Below are 13,260 nucleotides of genomic sequence, written 5' to 3' on the forward strand. Positions count from 1 at the left end.
CATCTCTAATCTTCAGGACAAAAGGTCCCATCAGCTCTGTTCTTCCACCCTGGAGGGCGACAATGACAGCCAGCAAGAATTGCTTCTGAAGACAAAACTCGGCCTCTGCAGGGCTGTGTTAGAGAGCAGGTTTTTCTGCCCCCTGGTGGACAGGTTTGATCATGTTTCCTTTCAGTGGTTTCTAAAGAGATGCCCTCCACACTCATTCTCGTGGACTCTGCCTCTCCTTTCTTTAGATGGGACTTTAAATGTAGAGTGAGTCCAAAAAGAGAGTCTACAGACTGTTTCCATTGTTGAGGAAGGGCTTGTTTACTCAACAAAGACTGTCGGGATGTGGATTCTCTGGACCCTGTCTGTAAGTGACCCACCTCTGTCCCTGTTTCTCCTGGGGCTACCCTTGGCCCTGTCTGCTGATGGACTGGAGTAGGTGGACAGCCCTGACTGGGTGTGCAGATGGGTGGACACTCACAGTTCTCTCTGCAGTGGCTGTCCCTGGACCTGTGTGCAGGTGAGCTGCCCCCCAACCTTCATCTGGTGCCTCTTTCCATGTAGATCTGGACCTCCCCTGCCCTTCCTAGAGCATCTGTATTTAACTCCCGCCTCTCTTCCCATCACCCATCAGTATGCCCTTGCTTTTACATGCTCTGTTCTCCCGACTCCCCATGAATGGGATTCTTTACTCCATTTTCATCCCCCCTTCCTCAGAGTGTCTCCAGATTCCTTGGAGGAGGGAGACCTGTGCCTTTCTCTCCCGCACACCTGCATGCTTCCTTGAACACTTGTGTCATTCTCTCTACACACCTGCAGGCTTCCTTGGACACCTGTGCCTTTCTCTCTAAACACCTGCAGGCTTCCTTGGACACCTGTGCCTTTCTCTCTACACACCTGAAGGCTTCCTTGGACACCTGTGTCATTCTCTCTACACACCTGCAGGCTTCCTTGGACACCTGTGTCTTTTTCTTCTACAAACCTGCATGCTTCCTTGGACACCTGTGCCTTTCTCTCTACACACCTGAAGGCTTCCTTGGACACCTGTGTCATTCTCTCTACACACCTGCAGGCTTCCTTGGACACCTGTGTCTTTTTCTTCTACAAACCTGCATGCTTCCTTGGACACCTGTGTCTTTCTCTCTACACACCTGCAGGCTTCCTTGGACACCTGTGTCTTTCTCTTCCACCCACCTGCATGCTTCATCTAGGGGTGGGGTCTTGTGAGTTTTCCCCATCTGGGTAGGTATGTTGACTATTGTCATGCAGGTCTGGGTCAGGCAATCCTATCATCAGGACTTCATGTATGCAGCTTTCCTGTCAAGTCTAGAAGACACTATCTCACAGCAGGCATTCTGATCCTCTGGATTTTACAATTCTTATGAACCCTCTTCCACAATGTTCTCTGAGCCTTAGGTGTAGGAGTTGCACTGTAGATAGAGATTGGGCACCCAAGGTCATGTATTCTCTCTATTTTGAACAATTGTGGATCCTTGTAACAGTCTCCATCTACTGATGCCAGGGGATAAAGCATCTTTGCTACAGGGTGAGTGTCATACTTCTCTGTGGGTATGGAAATGAGTGTTTAGAATATTGTTAGAAGTTATACTGGTTTAAGATAATGGCAGGAAGTAGGTTTTACTTTCCTACAGAGTCTATGGCTTTTCCGTTGTGGATAGTTGGGTAACTTACATTATATAGCATGAATTCCTTCCTATTGAGCAGACCCCAAGTCTGATTAGGCAGCTGTTGGTTGCCCCCAAGATTAGGGTGCCACTATTGCACCACTGGGATATCTTGATGGACCAGTCATAGTTGTGGTTTATAAACTCTACAGCTGACACCAGCTATCTTTACCATTCTTTTTATTCAGTGAGTACTGCACACCATCTGCATGCAGATGGCATTCTGGGTCCCGAGGTGTAGCAGCCAGCAATGTGGGTTTCATGGACCAATAGTGAGAGATCAACAAAGTACTGTTAAGCACGAGAGTAAGATGGTGGAAAATATTTTGAGAAGAGACAGGGATATCAGATATCTTCCTTATCACTGCCACTGAAACTTGACAATGAGCAACTTGAGGGAGAAATGGATTCACTTTGTATGCAGTCCGTCATGGTGAGGGAGGCATGACGGCAGGAGTGGTCCACGGCTGTGGCAGCAGCAAAGTAAGGCTGCTTACTCACATCTCAGAAGACCAGAAAGCAGGACTGGAATATTAAGCTCAAAGTTTTCCTCCCCACCTCCACCCCCAGAGATCTACTTCCTTTAGACAAGCCCCACCTCCTAAGGATTTTATAACTTCCCTAAACAGAGCCACCAAATGGTGACCAAGTGTTCAAACACATGAACCTGTGGGGGACACTGTTACATCTAAACCCTAATAACCAAGCAAAGAGACAGGGGACACTTGGAGGAATCACCTTGAATGCAGACAGGGACATGTGGCAAAGTGTCTCTGGGGAGAGATACTGATACAAGCGTTGGTGGTTGAGAGGGAGGCAGCCATGTGGGAACTGCTTGCCTAGCTGCCACACAGCTCACCAAAGGCTCCAGGTCCCAAGTAGCCCTAAGTGGCTTCCCTAGCTCCCATTCTTTATGGGCCAGCCTTTGCCTGTGTTCATGATCTCAGTGATGCTACCACTGTCCATTAGCTACCCCACCCAGATCCTTGGCAGCCACCCTAGCACTCCCAGTAGGACCTGATGCCACCAACTTTCTGGGACAGCCACACCTCCAAGGCCATTTCTGGGCCTTATTTTGACCAGGTCCTCATTAGTTAATGTAACACCCATCAATCAGTAGTCCTTGCCCAGATCCAGTGCCTCTCCTGTCTAACTAAGCCCTTGGTCAGTGACAAATTCACCTGCCCCCCAAACTCCTCTCACCTGTAGTGTGAGGCTACAGGGCACCCTGAAAAAGCACAGTGGCTGGGGCCTGTGGTAAGTTCTCAGCATCTCATTGTTCTGGCAGGCGGAAGTGACCATCAGGCCATTGCCCAGCCTTGCTCCCTCTGAGACTCTGGGGAGGCTCCTTTCTGTCATTTCCCAGCTGCTGTTGGTGGCTGGTCATCCCTCATCACTCCAACCCCTGACTCTGCCACCCTACAGCTGGCTTCTCGGAGTTCAAGGTCCTCTTTCGGGAAGGACACTAGTCACACTAGATTAGAGCCCACCTTCATCAGCTCATGTTAGTTTTCCTCTGCAAAGATCCTGTTTCCAAATATGGACCTCATCCTAAGGGACTAGGGTGTTGAGACTTCATAGCTCTTGTGCGAGTGAGGTACACATCTCCTCCCTAAGATCTGCCATGCCCTTACCTTCACCTTAATCACATCCTAGTATTCTATTCTTCCCAAGGAGCCATCTCCTCTCCGTTGGCATCTGTTCTGTAATCACTTACTCAGAATTGAAACATTTCCTAATGGAGGGAGGAGGGGAGCTTATAAGACTCAGGGAGCTAAAGAACTAAGAGTCATGAGGTTCTGAGACAAGGAAATGGAGGCAATAAATAATTGTTGGGGCGGGAAGACTCTTCAGTGGAGCTGCCTACAAGTTGTGCAGGAAGCTCCCAGGATGCAGCTTTCCTAAGCCGTCACCCGAGCTGGGGTGAACTTTTCAGTGATACAGCTGTCTTCAAGTCACTCGTGGTCCTGTAAATGACCCCAGTCACCAAGCTGGACTTGAGTTGGGTCATTTCTTTGGTCTGTTGCTAATGCCCTATCTGAGGTGAATACACATTTGTTCACATCTCCCCAGGAAAAGTCACATGACACTCTCCAACACCCTGATTGCTGGAGTTGATCTTACAGCATAGCCGTTCACTCAAGCTTAAGTCTACGCGGAGCCCCACTGAAGCAATGTGGAGTGATCTGTGGTAAAAAGAACATGTAGTGATTCGGAAGGTGGAACCCATATGCACATCCAGCTATGAAGTGTTCATTAGCTGGTCTCTGAGGCAGCCAGGGTGACAGACCCACTGTGGAGAAACACTGCCTGTACCACAGCCTTTAACCAGCTACCACCTGAGCATCTCAGGCTTGCACCTCTGCTTCCTCTGGCTTCAACCCAAATGCCAGCTCCGGGGACCTCCCACTGTGACCTTCAACAAGCACTGGTCCTTTCTCCACTGGGGTCCTGCAAGGTACCTCCTTAGAGCTTGTTGCTTAGCAGCTGCCTGCTGTCTGTCTCCCGCACACACTAGCATCACCTCTTCTAGGCCCTAAAACAGTGCCAGGCAGGAGTGTGTAGCTAGAGTTTTCCTGCCTGGCCCACAGTCAGGACAAATCTCTGTCACCCGCCAGTCCCACAGCCGCTCAGACCCAACCAAGTAAACACAGAGACTTATATTGCTTCAAACTGTATGGCCGTGGCAGGCTTCTTGCTAACTGTTCTTATAGCTTAAATTAATCCATTTCCATAAATCTATACCTTGCCACATGGCTTGATTCAATTTTTAGAGCTTCCATGAAAGGAAGCTCACCTTTTCTGGCAGCTCTTTTTAATTTAGGAACCCAATAAAACTTGCAGCAATCACTCCAACCATTGCCACATTGTCTTCACACTCCTTCAGTAGGAATGAAAAATATCTGGATTAAAGTTGCCATCTCCCTTTCTTGGTGGAGGCCACTATTCTCCTCCTATTCTAGGTTCCCACACTTTTGGTTTGTCATCCCATCCATGTGTTACTCCGTCCACAGTCTTCAGCCAATACCCCTTAGGGTCTCAAGTATTACACAATGCCCTTGGAATATCCTCAGAAACTGAATTATTCATCATTCATCAATTTGAGTCCAGTGTGTTGATACACATCATACCATGTGCTATAGTTGACCACACATTTGGTACAGTTTATCCAAGCCCGAAAAGCTTCCCTAGGCTGCAGGTTCTTTCCTATGAGCTGCATAACTGCCTTAACCCCCCTTTCCTGTATCACAGAAATCACCATTGATCTAGGAACACAGAACATGAAGATCAGATAAAAGAAAAAAACTAGTATTACAAGAAGTATTTATATGGAGGAGGACATGACATGTGCATGCCATAAAGCATGACCTTGGGACACGGAGGTATTTCTGCCTTGGCCCTCTAGAGGCATGCTAAGCAGAAGATCCGAAGGGGAACACACAGAGGGTTGATGGTCCACAATCTCTGGTTCCCTTTTCTCCAATCTTTGCTGGCAGCATGGAGTCATGGAGTCAGTCTAGGCAAGGCATGGTCTGTCAACTCTTTCACCATCTCTGGGAATGAAAGTGGTGGGATGGATGACCCTGGGCAGAAGCTGGGGACATGAATGTGTGTCACCCAAGGACTTTGTGTCACTCAAACAGCCCATGGTACCCACTTTCTTTCTTGGGAAAGCGGGGCTAGAATTCAGAGCCCAGGCTTTGGGATGGAAAACAGCTCACATTCCTCCAGTGTCACCACCTGTCAGCTGAGTGTCCCCACTACCCTGCTTCATGGCTTTCTTTGTCTGTAAGAAGGAAGCCCGGGCCCCAGCCTTTGAGGCCCACGATACGATTTTGATAAGACTAGAAACTGTGCCCAGGGGAACGGGAGGTGGGGCATTAGGTTGAGACCTCCAAATTAGCAATGCCATTCCTCTATGTGTTCATTTGTTTATTTTAATTGTTTGAAGGCTTCATACATTTACATAATGAAGTGTAGTCTTTTCATTCCCTGTTTTCCTTCTCATTCCTTTTTCTCTCTGGATGGGATTCTTCTCAACGAGAGTCCCTCATCCATATTTTCATGTCTTCTTCTGTGCGATGTGATGACCTTCTGAGTTTGACTAGAGTTTCTTTTATTTTTATTGTTTTCATTTTTGGATTTTGTTTCCTTGAGACAGGGTTTCTCTGAGTAGCCCTGGCTGTCCTGGAACTCACTCTGTAGACCTGGCTGGCCTCAAACCCAGAGATCCCCCTGTCTCTGGCTCCTGAATGCTGGCATTAAAGGTGTGCACCACCATGCTGGCTTAATTAGAGTTTCTTGCTGAGCGTGGGTGAGAGGTCTTTGCTGGAACCAAGGACCACTTGCCAGCGGCTACATCACTGAAGAAAATGACACCCCACCTCCTAATAACTATTAATTGCCAATAGTCCCTATAACTCCTTCCCTATCCTTGGTGAGATGTTGAGGGGTCCAGTCGTAGGCAGGTCTTGTGCAGATATGAGTGTGATGGCTGCACCAAGATCAGGAACACTTTTGCTGCCTGTCTCCTCATCCTTGGGTTCTTATATCCCTTACACCTTCTCTTCCTCAGTGTTCCCAGAGCCTGGGGGAGGGTGATAGATGTCCAAGTTATCACCAAGCATCCTCTGTCACTTACGTTTCTACATCAACGGCTTCCCGATACAGTAGGAGGTTTCTCCGATGAAGATTGTGCCCTGCTCTTATCTGTGGCCATAACCATGGTATCCGGGACAGTTTGACAACATGCCCTTTAGCAAAACAATGGTAGCAGGGTCCCCTCTAGGGCCCATGACTTCCCCAGCCCTAGTCTCTTGACTGGTTTTACAGAACCAAGCATGAGTTTCTTCCTGGGGAGATCTGTGACATATTTAAGACTTCATAATACTATCAGTTCTAAAGTTGTCAGCTACATCTGAACACTTGATGTGTGTGAGAACCTTTATGGCTATAACTATCCCCAAGCCCACGGAGCTTGCATCCTGGCCCCCCCAGAGTCTCCTACTGGGTGAGGGATGAAGGAGGTGGAGGGAGAAGTCACACATCTTGGGAATAGCCCATGGGCGTCTGCCCTGCTTTAACCTTCTCCCCTGCCTCTTTCTCTCTCAGCCCAGGCCATTCCTTCACCCTGTTTTTCTCACTCCTGTGGCTGCCACACAGCAGGATTGAAACAAAAGGCAGCCTGTAACAGGAAGGCTCCCTCACAAGGCTTTCTACTTACAGCATGGTATGCAGAGAAATCATAAAGCCCTTCTCCCTGGCCCACAGTCACACCATGTGGCCAGACTGGGGAACAGCACACAGTAAAGCTGCGTTTTGTGTTCTCAGTTTACCCATCTGTGAACACAGATTTCCCAGCCTGGGCTTTGCCAACATCTGGATCATTTTTACCATAAGAGATAACTATCCTCTGCATCCCAGACATTCAACAGCACCACTGGTTTCTCCTTATGAGAAGCCTATAATGTTTCTCCCCAACTGTAGAAACCAGAGAAGTCCCCAAGTTACAAAGGTCATCTTGAAAACCGTTTACTCGTGGCTTTCAGGAGCCACTCAGGCCCAGCAACTTTGTGAGATTTTGAGATTAAGTCAGGAAAGACACAGGGAGAGACCGGCTTCGGCAGAGAGCCCAAAAGCACGCTGCTGCCCCCTGCTGGACGCCATCCTCTTTCTGTCTTGCGGTCTGCAATCCCTCACATGCAAATTGCTGTCTAGAAGATGGACCTCCAAATGGACGGGAAAATACGAATGTGAGGTCCGTGTGTGTGTGTGTGTGTGTGTGTGTGTGTGTGTGTGTGCGTGTGCGTGTGCGTGTGCGTGTGTGTGTGTGCTCAGCACAAGAGTCAAGTCAGAGAAGAACACAGGCTTGGGGGCTAGTGTGGTCCTGCTTGGAAAGCTGCAGGCTTCCTTACACATAGTGATGGCAGTGAAGGGAGAGAGGCTGACTCTCAGGGGCATGACATCCATTTCCTGCACGAATAGTGAGAATAAGTCTTTTGACCATGGTCTCCTGGATGGACGCTCAGAAGCAACTGGTGCTGCCGTACCTTGTAGCTTGTTAACACGCCCTCTGTGCGCTCAGCCTTTCCCCACCCCAACCCTCACCCCATGCTTTTGGATGTGGCTGTTTGATGTGCCCTGAGTGAGTCTTGAATTTACATAGGGTAAGTTCACCAACTTTCTCCTTTGTAAATAGCTGCCCTGATCCTCTCCGATTTCATTTGGATTGTCCCACACACAGAGTACATATCTGAGAGAGAAGAACTTCATGTTCTCCTAGCCAAACCCATTCAAACCAGCACTGTCTGGCATACACAGTGGTTAAGTCATTGGAATTAGGGGCCTATGATTAGAAACTGGGATAGCTAATTTTTTAAAATCTAAATGTCTGACTTCCTTGAAGGATGGAGGTTGCTTCTGGAGTTGTCTTTGGGTTGGGTACACTAGAGTGGGGTTTCATCTATACCTTGCAGCAGGAGTGGAGTCCCATCTAAGGTGGCCAGGAGAATGCAGTTTCCATGACAGCAACAAAGCCGTTGTCTGCACAGTATCAGGGTCGGTAGCACCTGCTGTATCTAGGTGACTGCTGACACCGGATGTGATGTTTAGGTACCGACCCAGGGGCTATGGGAATGTACAGCAGTGACAACTAGTGTTTAACAGGTTGACCCATCAGACACATGATTCCCTGCTGGGGGGCCCCACTTGGCAAAGCCGTGGGGTTATTGACTATGAATGACTGGTTGTTTTCTGTCTATAACTTTCTAGGGGGTCACTGCTATGTCTCTAATAAAAACAGCTGTGGGGTTCTTTCCACAGCCTTTCGGTGGTATGCCTTACACTTATTTGGCACACATATAGCTGTGGATGTTTAGGAAGATGATGTGTGCTTAGGCTTATAATTTTGATGTATAGAAATAATATTAGGATGTTTTACATTATTCAGGCTGGCATAGGATTCTCAGTCATAAAGACGGCCTTTTACATGGACAGCTAACTTTGGACTTCAGAGAAGATTTAAAACAGACTAGCTGTCCCCGCAGAAAATACATAAAGATTAATTCCCAAGTGTTGTTTATTGCTAAATCAAGGCCAGACTGTTTACACTGAGATATAGCTCCCTGAAGTAATTCTCTTTCTGCACATACCCTGACTGCTCAAGATTCAGCCAATTACTGTCTGGGATCTCTCACCAACTGAGAGCTACATGCATGAGTCAGTGTGACATTACTAGCCTAAGAGAAACTATGTGACTTATCTTGTGTTATGAGAATGAGTAGGGTCCTGAAAATATGACTTATAATTGTCCAGAGTTTGGCTGTGAGAGAGCAGATGTGGTATGGAGAGAGATGGCTGTGTAAAGCAATGTGAGAGCTGCTGAAGAATGTGAGTGAAGTGTGTGTGTGTGTGTGTGTGTGTGTGTGTGTGTGTGTGTGTGTGTGCTGAGTGAGAGATGAAGAAGAAGAGTTAGGGGAGGTGAAATAAATGTGAGAGAATGAATGAGGGTAAATTATATGAAGGAGCAGTTTAAGAGCTGGGCAAAGGGTAGGAGTGAACGTGTGAGTGTGTGTAGGTGTGCGTGCTGAGTGAGGGAGGTAGCTAAATGGGCAGAGAGAAAATGTAACACATAATTGTTTAAAGCTGGGCAGAGAAGAAGAATGAGAATAAGATGAGAGAGTGAATAAATGTGAGAATGAGTGAGTAAAGAGTGAATACATGATGTAATAATATGTGAAGGAATGTAAGAGAACAGAGAGAAGAAATACGTAGATGTAACTGTGCAAAAGAGGTATATGGGGAGTTTACGGAGAATGTAACAATGTGGAATGTATTTATGTAGACAGAGAGATTTTCAGAGAAAGATTTTTCTAGATGAAGTAAAAGAGTAAGTTACTATCAGAAAGCATGTGTGTTTCCTTATTTTACCCATCAGATAGATAGAAACTTATTTTTAAATACCCTCAGATTAAAAAAAAAAAGTCTAGCCTCTAGATAGAAAAGAATTTATTCCTAACCCCTAGCTACTCTGAGGTCTTCTATTCACGACCTTGGAGCAATTCCGGGAGCTGGCCTCCCCCAGTCTGCGATAGCTCCTTCCTCCTCTGACATCCTTTTTCCACATGTGCTGATGAATGATGTCCATCTGTCAGGTGAACTTGCAGTTTCTAAACAAATACACAAACACACAAGGAGCAGATACGCCAAAAGCGTTCCTGTCCAATCCAGTGGTACACAGAGTTCATACTTCCCATAAAGATTTACAGCACACTTCGCCTCGCAGGAACACAGCCCTGGCACTCGCCGAATTCTGGGCAGTGAGGAGCTGAGTTCAGATCCCCCCAGGAAGCATACAATATGGTTTCCACGAGCTCCTGCGATTGCCTTATCGTCATTGCAACAACCCGGCTCTGAGACAGTATTGTGGGGACTCTTTTTTTTTTTCTGGGGAAATGTAAAGCAGACATGTGCGCGGATGGCAGCTTCCCCGTAGCTGCACAGAGGGAGCAGAGCGCCCCCTTCAGTTGACTGGAGGGGGTCACTGCTGGAGACCACGAAGTCCCGTGCAGCAAGGGTAGAAGCTTGCAACTGACTGAAGTGCAGGATAGCAAGGCCAGGATCTCAGGCAAGCCTCCAGTGACCCTCCCACTGTCTTCTTCTAGGAGAGAATATCATGTCAACAGGCCTGATCCTGATGGTCTCCTCCCAGTTGTCAAAAAAGGTGCTTTTATGGAAGGAGGAAGGGAGGGAGGGAGGGAGGGAGGGAGGGAGGGAGAGAGAGAGAGAGAGAGAGAGAGAGAGAGAGAGAGAGAGAGAGAGAGAGAGAGAGATCCATGATAAATGTACATTTGAAACCTCGGCCTCCTGACACCTTCCCTTGGGTCCTCTGAGCCAGGCTCTCAGACTTGGAGGCTGGGGAGTATCCATCTTCCCGCTGCCAGGCTTCCTGCTCAAGTCCCTTCAGAGGAGTCTCACTATACTCTCAGGGCTGCCAGGACCCCTGGTGCTGGGGCTGGTCTGACAAGGGCAGGGAGGCTGTCAGGTGGTGCTAGCCCGCTTGGCTGAGAACACATCTTGCCTTCCACAAAGGCTGTTGCAGTCGCTGCTCCTGCCCACGGAGCCTGCCCTATGAGCTGCGTGCCATTCTTTGGGTGGTTTGTTTGACTTGTAAACCTAATACGGTCAAAGTACCTTCAGGGACAGCTGACCTCGCCACCTCTGGGGTGAGGCCCATTATTCCAGCTGACATGGAATGCCCAGCTTATCTGTTCCCTGGCTTCCCACTCATACACCCGTGGGAGGCTGGTGGCCTGTTTTTTTTCTCTCCCAGCCTGTCCTGTCTCTGTCCAGTGTTCCATAGTGCTGCAGTGTGAGGAAGAGGGACTATGGCTCTTTTTGTTTGCTTGTTTGTTTGTTTATTCATTCATTCATTTATTTATGCATTCATTTACTTATTCATTCATTCATTTACTTATTTATTTATTTATCCATCCATCTATCTATCTATCTATCTATCTATCTATCTATCTATCTATCTATCTATCTATCTATCTATCTATCTATCTATCTATCTATCCATCCATCTATCTTAGTCAGAAGGTTTCCATGACAACAGGAGCTATAGCTTCTAGTGAAGCTGCGGCTGTGTCTTCTCTAGTCTCCCTAGCTTTCCTTGGATGTCTGGTCCAGCTGTCTTAGCTACTGACTTGCCATGCGTCCCAGCTGTGCCCTTTCTTCAGCATGGAGCATCAGCCACACCTAAGGAGAGCAGCCACACGAGCCCACTGCCGGCAAGACCAGAGCCACGGCACTCTCATGGCTCTCCCACCACTCTGCTCCTCTTGTGTTTGGCACTTCATTCCCACCCTGCAAGCTCTCAAGCTCCTTCCTCAGGAACTGCTGCTCCATAGAGCCGGCTCCAGAGCCTGTGATCTAACCCGGTGCCACGTGCCAGCGTAAGCACAGGGCAGGGTTCCGTTTCAGGACGGCGCTTGCTCAACTCGCTGTTTCTGTCAAGCAGAACACACAACTTCCTTCCCCTCAATACTGAGAATTCTCAGGTGCCAAATGCAGGAGGGCAGGCAGCCTGTTGCAGAAGGCTTCTCTTCCCTGACTCTGCAGGGAAGGCTCTGCTTGCAGAGGATGGGCCTTCTGTGGTGAGGCCAGGGATCTATCTTCTCTGTGTCCAGGCTTGGCAACTTCTATCCCTTTCTGTAGGAAGAGCAAAGGGGCCTGCAAGAGGGCTCAGCAGGTAGAGGTGTGTGGTAGTATTGTGTTCCCCAAAATATTGTGCACCCTAATAAACTTATCTGGGGTCAGAGAACAGAACAGCCACTAGATACTTAGGATAGGCAGTGATAGCACGTGCCTTTAATCCTAGCATTCCAGAGGCAGAAATCCATCTGTTCAAGGATACAGCCAAGCATGGTGACTCTTGCCTTTAATCCCCGGGGAGTGAGGCAGAAAGCAGAAGGGTATATAAGGCGTGAGGACCAGAAGCTAGAAGCATTTGGCCTGGTTAAGCATTTGGCTGGTTAAGCTTTTAGGTTTTGAGCAGCCGTTCAGCTGAGAGCCATTCGGATATGAGGACACAGAGGTTTCCAGTCTGAGGAAACAAGATCAGCTGAGAAGTTGGCCAGGTGAGGTTAGCTGTGGCTTGTTCTGCATCTCTGATCTTCCAGCATTCACCCCAATAACTGGCCTCAGGTCTGATTTTATTGATAAGAACTTTTAAGATTCCTGCTACAGAGGTGCTTGCTGTGTGAGCCCAGAGACCCGAGTTTGATCCCTGGAACCCTCATTTCCTGGAACCCTCATTTCCTGGAACCCTCATTCCCTGGAACCCTCATTCCCTGGAACCCTCATTCCCTGGAACCCTCATTCCCTGGAACCCTCATTCCCTGGAACCCTCATTAGGGTGGAGAGATAACTGACTCCACAGAGTTGTCCTTTGATCCCCTAATTAATTAATTAATTAAAAACTAAGAAGTGTGGAGAGCCAGGTGAGCTTCCCGTACCTCAAATCTCCCTTTTCACACAAAGACCCAGGATAAGTTCTAGGCTCACCTGAGGGTGCAAGAGTCACCCCACCCCTGAGGCTGAGTCATTGAACTGATCCCCAAGTGCTTACTATGAGCTGATGAAACAGCTATCAGGCCCACATTGGAAGCTCCTTCATGACTCATTGCCCCCACCCCACCCCCAAACCCCGATGCCAGAGGCAGGCGTCAGGAGCCAAAGGGCAGCCAATGTGTGCTCACAGTGGGGACATGCTGTGTGTCCTAAGAGAAAGAGATGTGGCAGGTGCCAGGAAAGACACTGCTCCAATCTTGGGGCACAGGGTGGGGCCTGACTGGTGTCTGAGTTGACAGCTTCTTGGTTTTTGTGTCCCCTTTGTCTGATAAGAAACGCCCTCCTTGGGGGAGTGGGGAGGTGAGCAATAGGAAAAACATCAGCGAGACACACTTCTCGCCTTATCCTGGTGTTCATGTGCTGGACCCCTGCTGCCAGCCCAGGGCTGCACTTGACCTACCCCCATTACACAGATCTCATCGGTTGTACTAGATGTACTGTCCTTAGGGCCCCA

Source organism: Peromyscus maniculatus, chromosome 14 (genome assembly GCF_049852395.1).
Source record: "Peromyscus maniculatus bairdii isolate BWxNUB_F1_BW_parent chromosome 14, HU_Pman_BW_mat_3.1, whole genome shotgun sequence".
In the NCBI taxonomy this organism is placed as follows: Eukaryota; Metazoa; Chordata; class Mammalia; order Rodentia; family Cricetidae; genus Peromyscus; species Peromyscus maniculatus.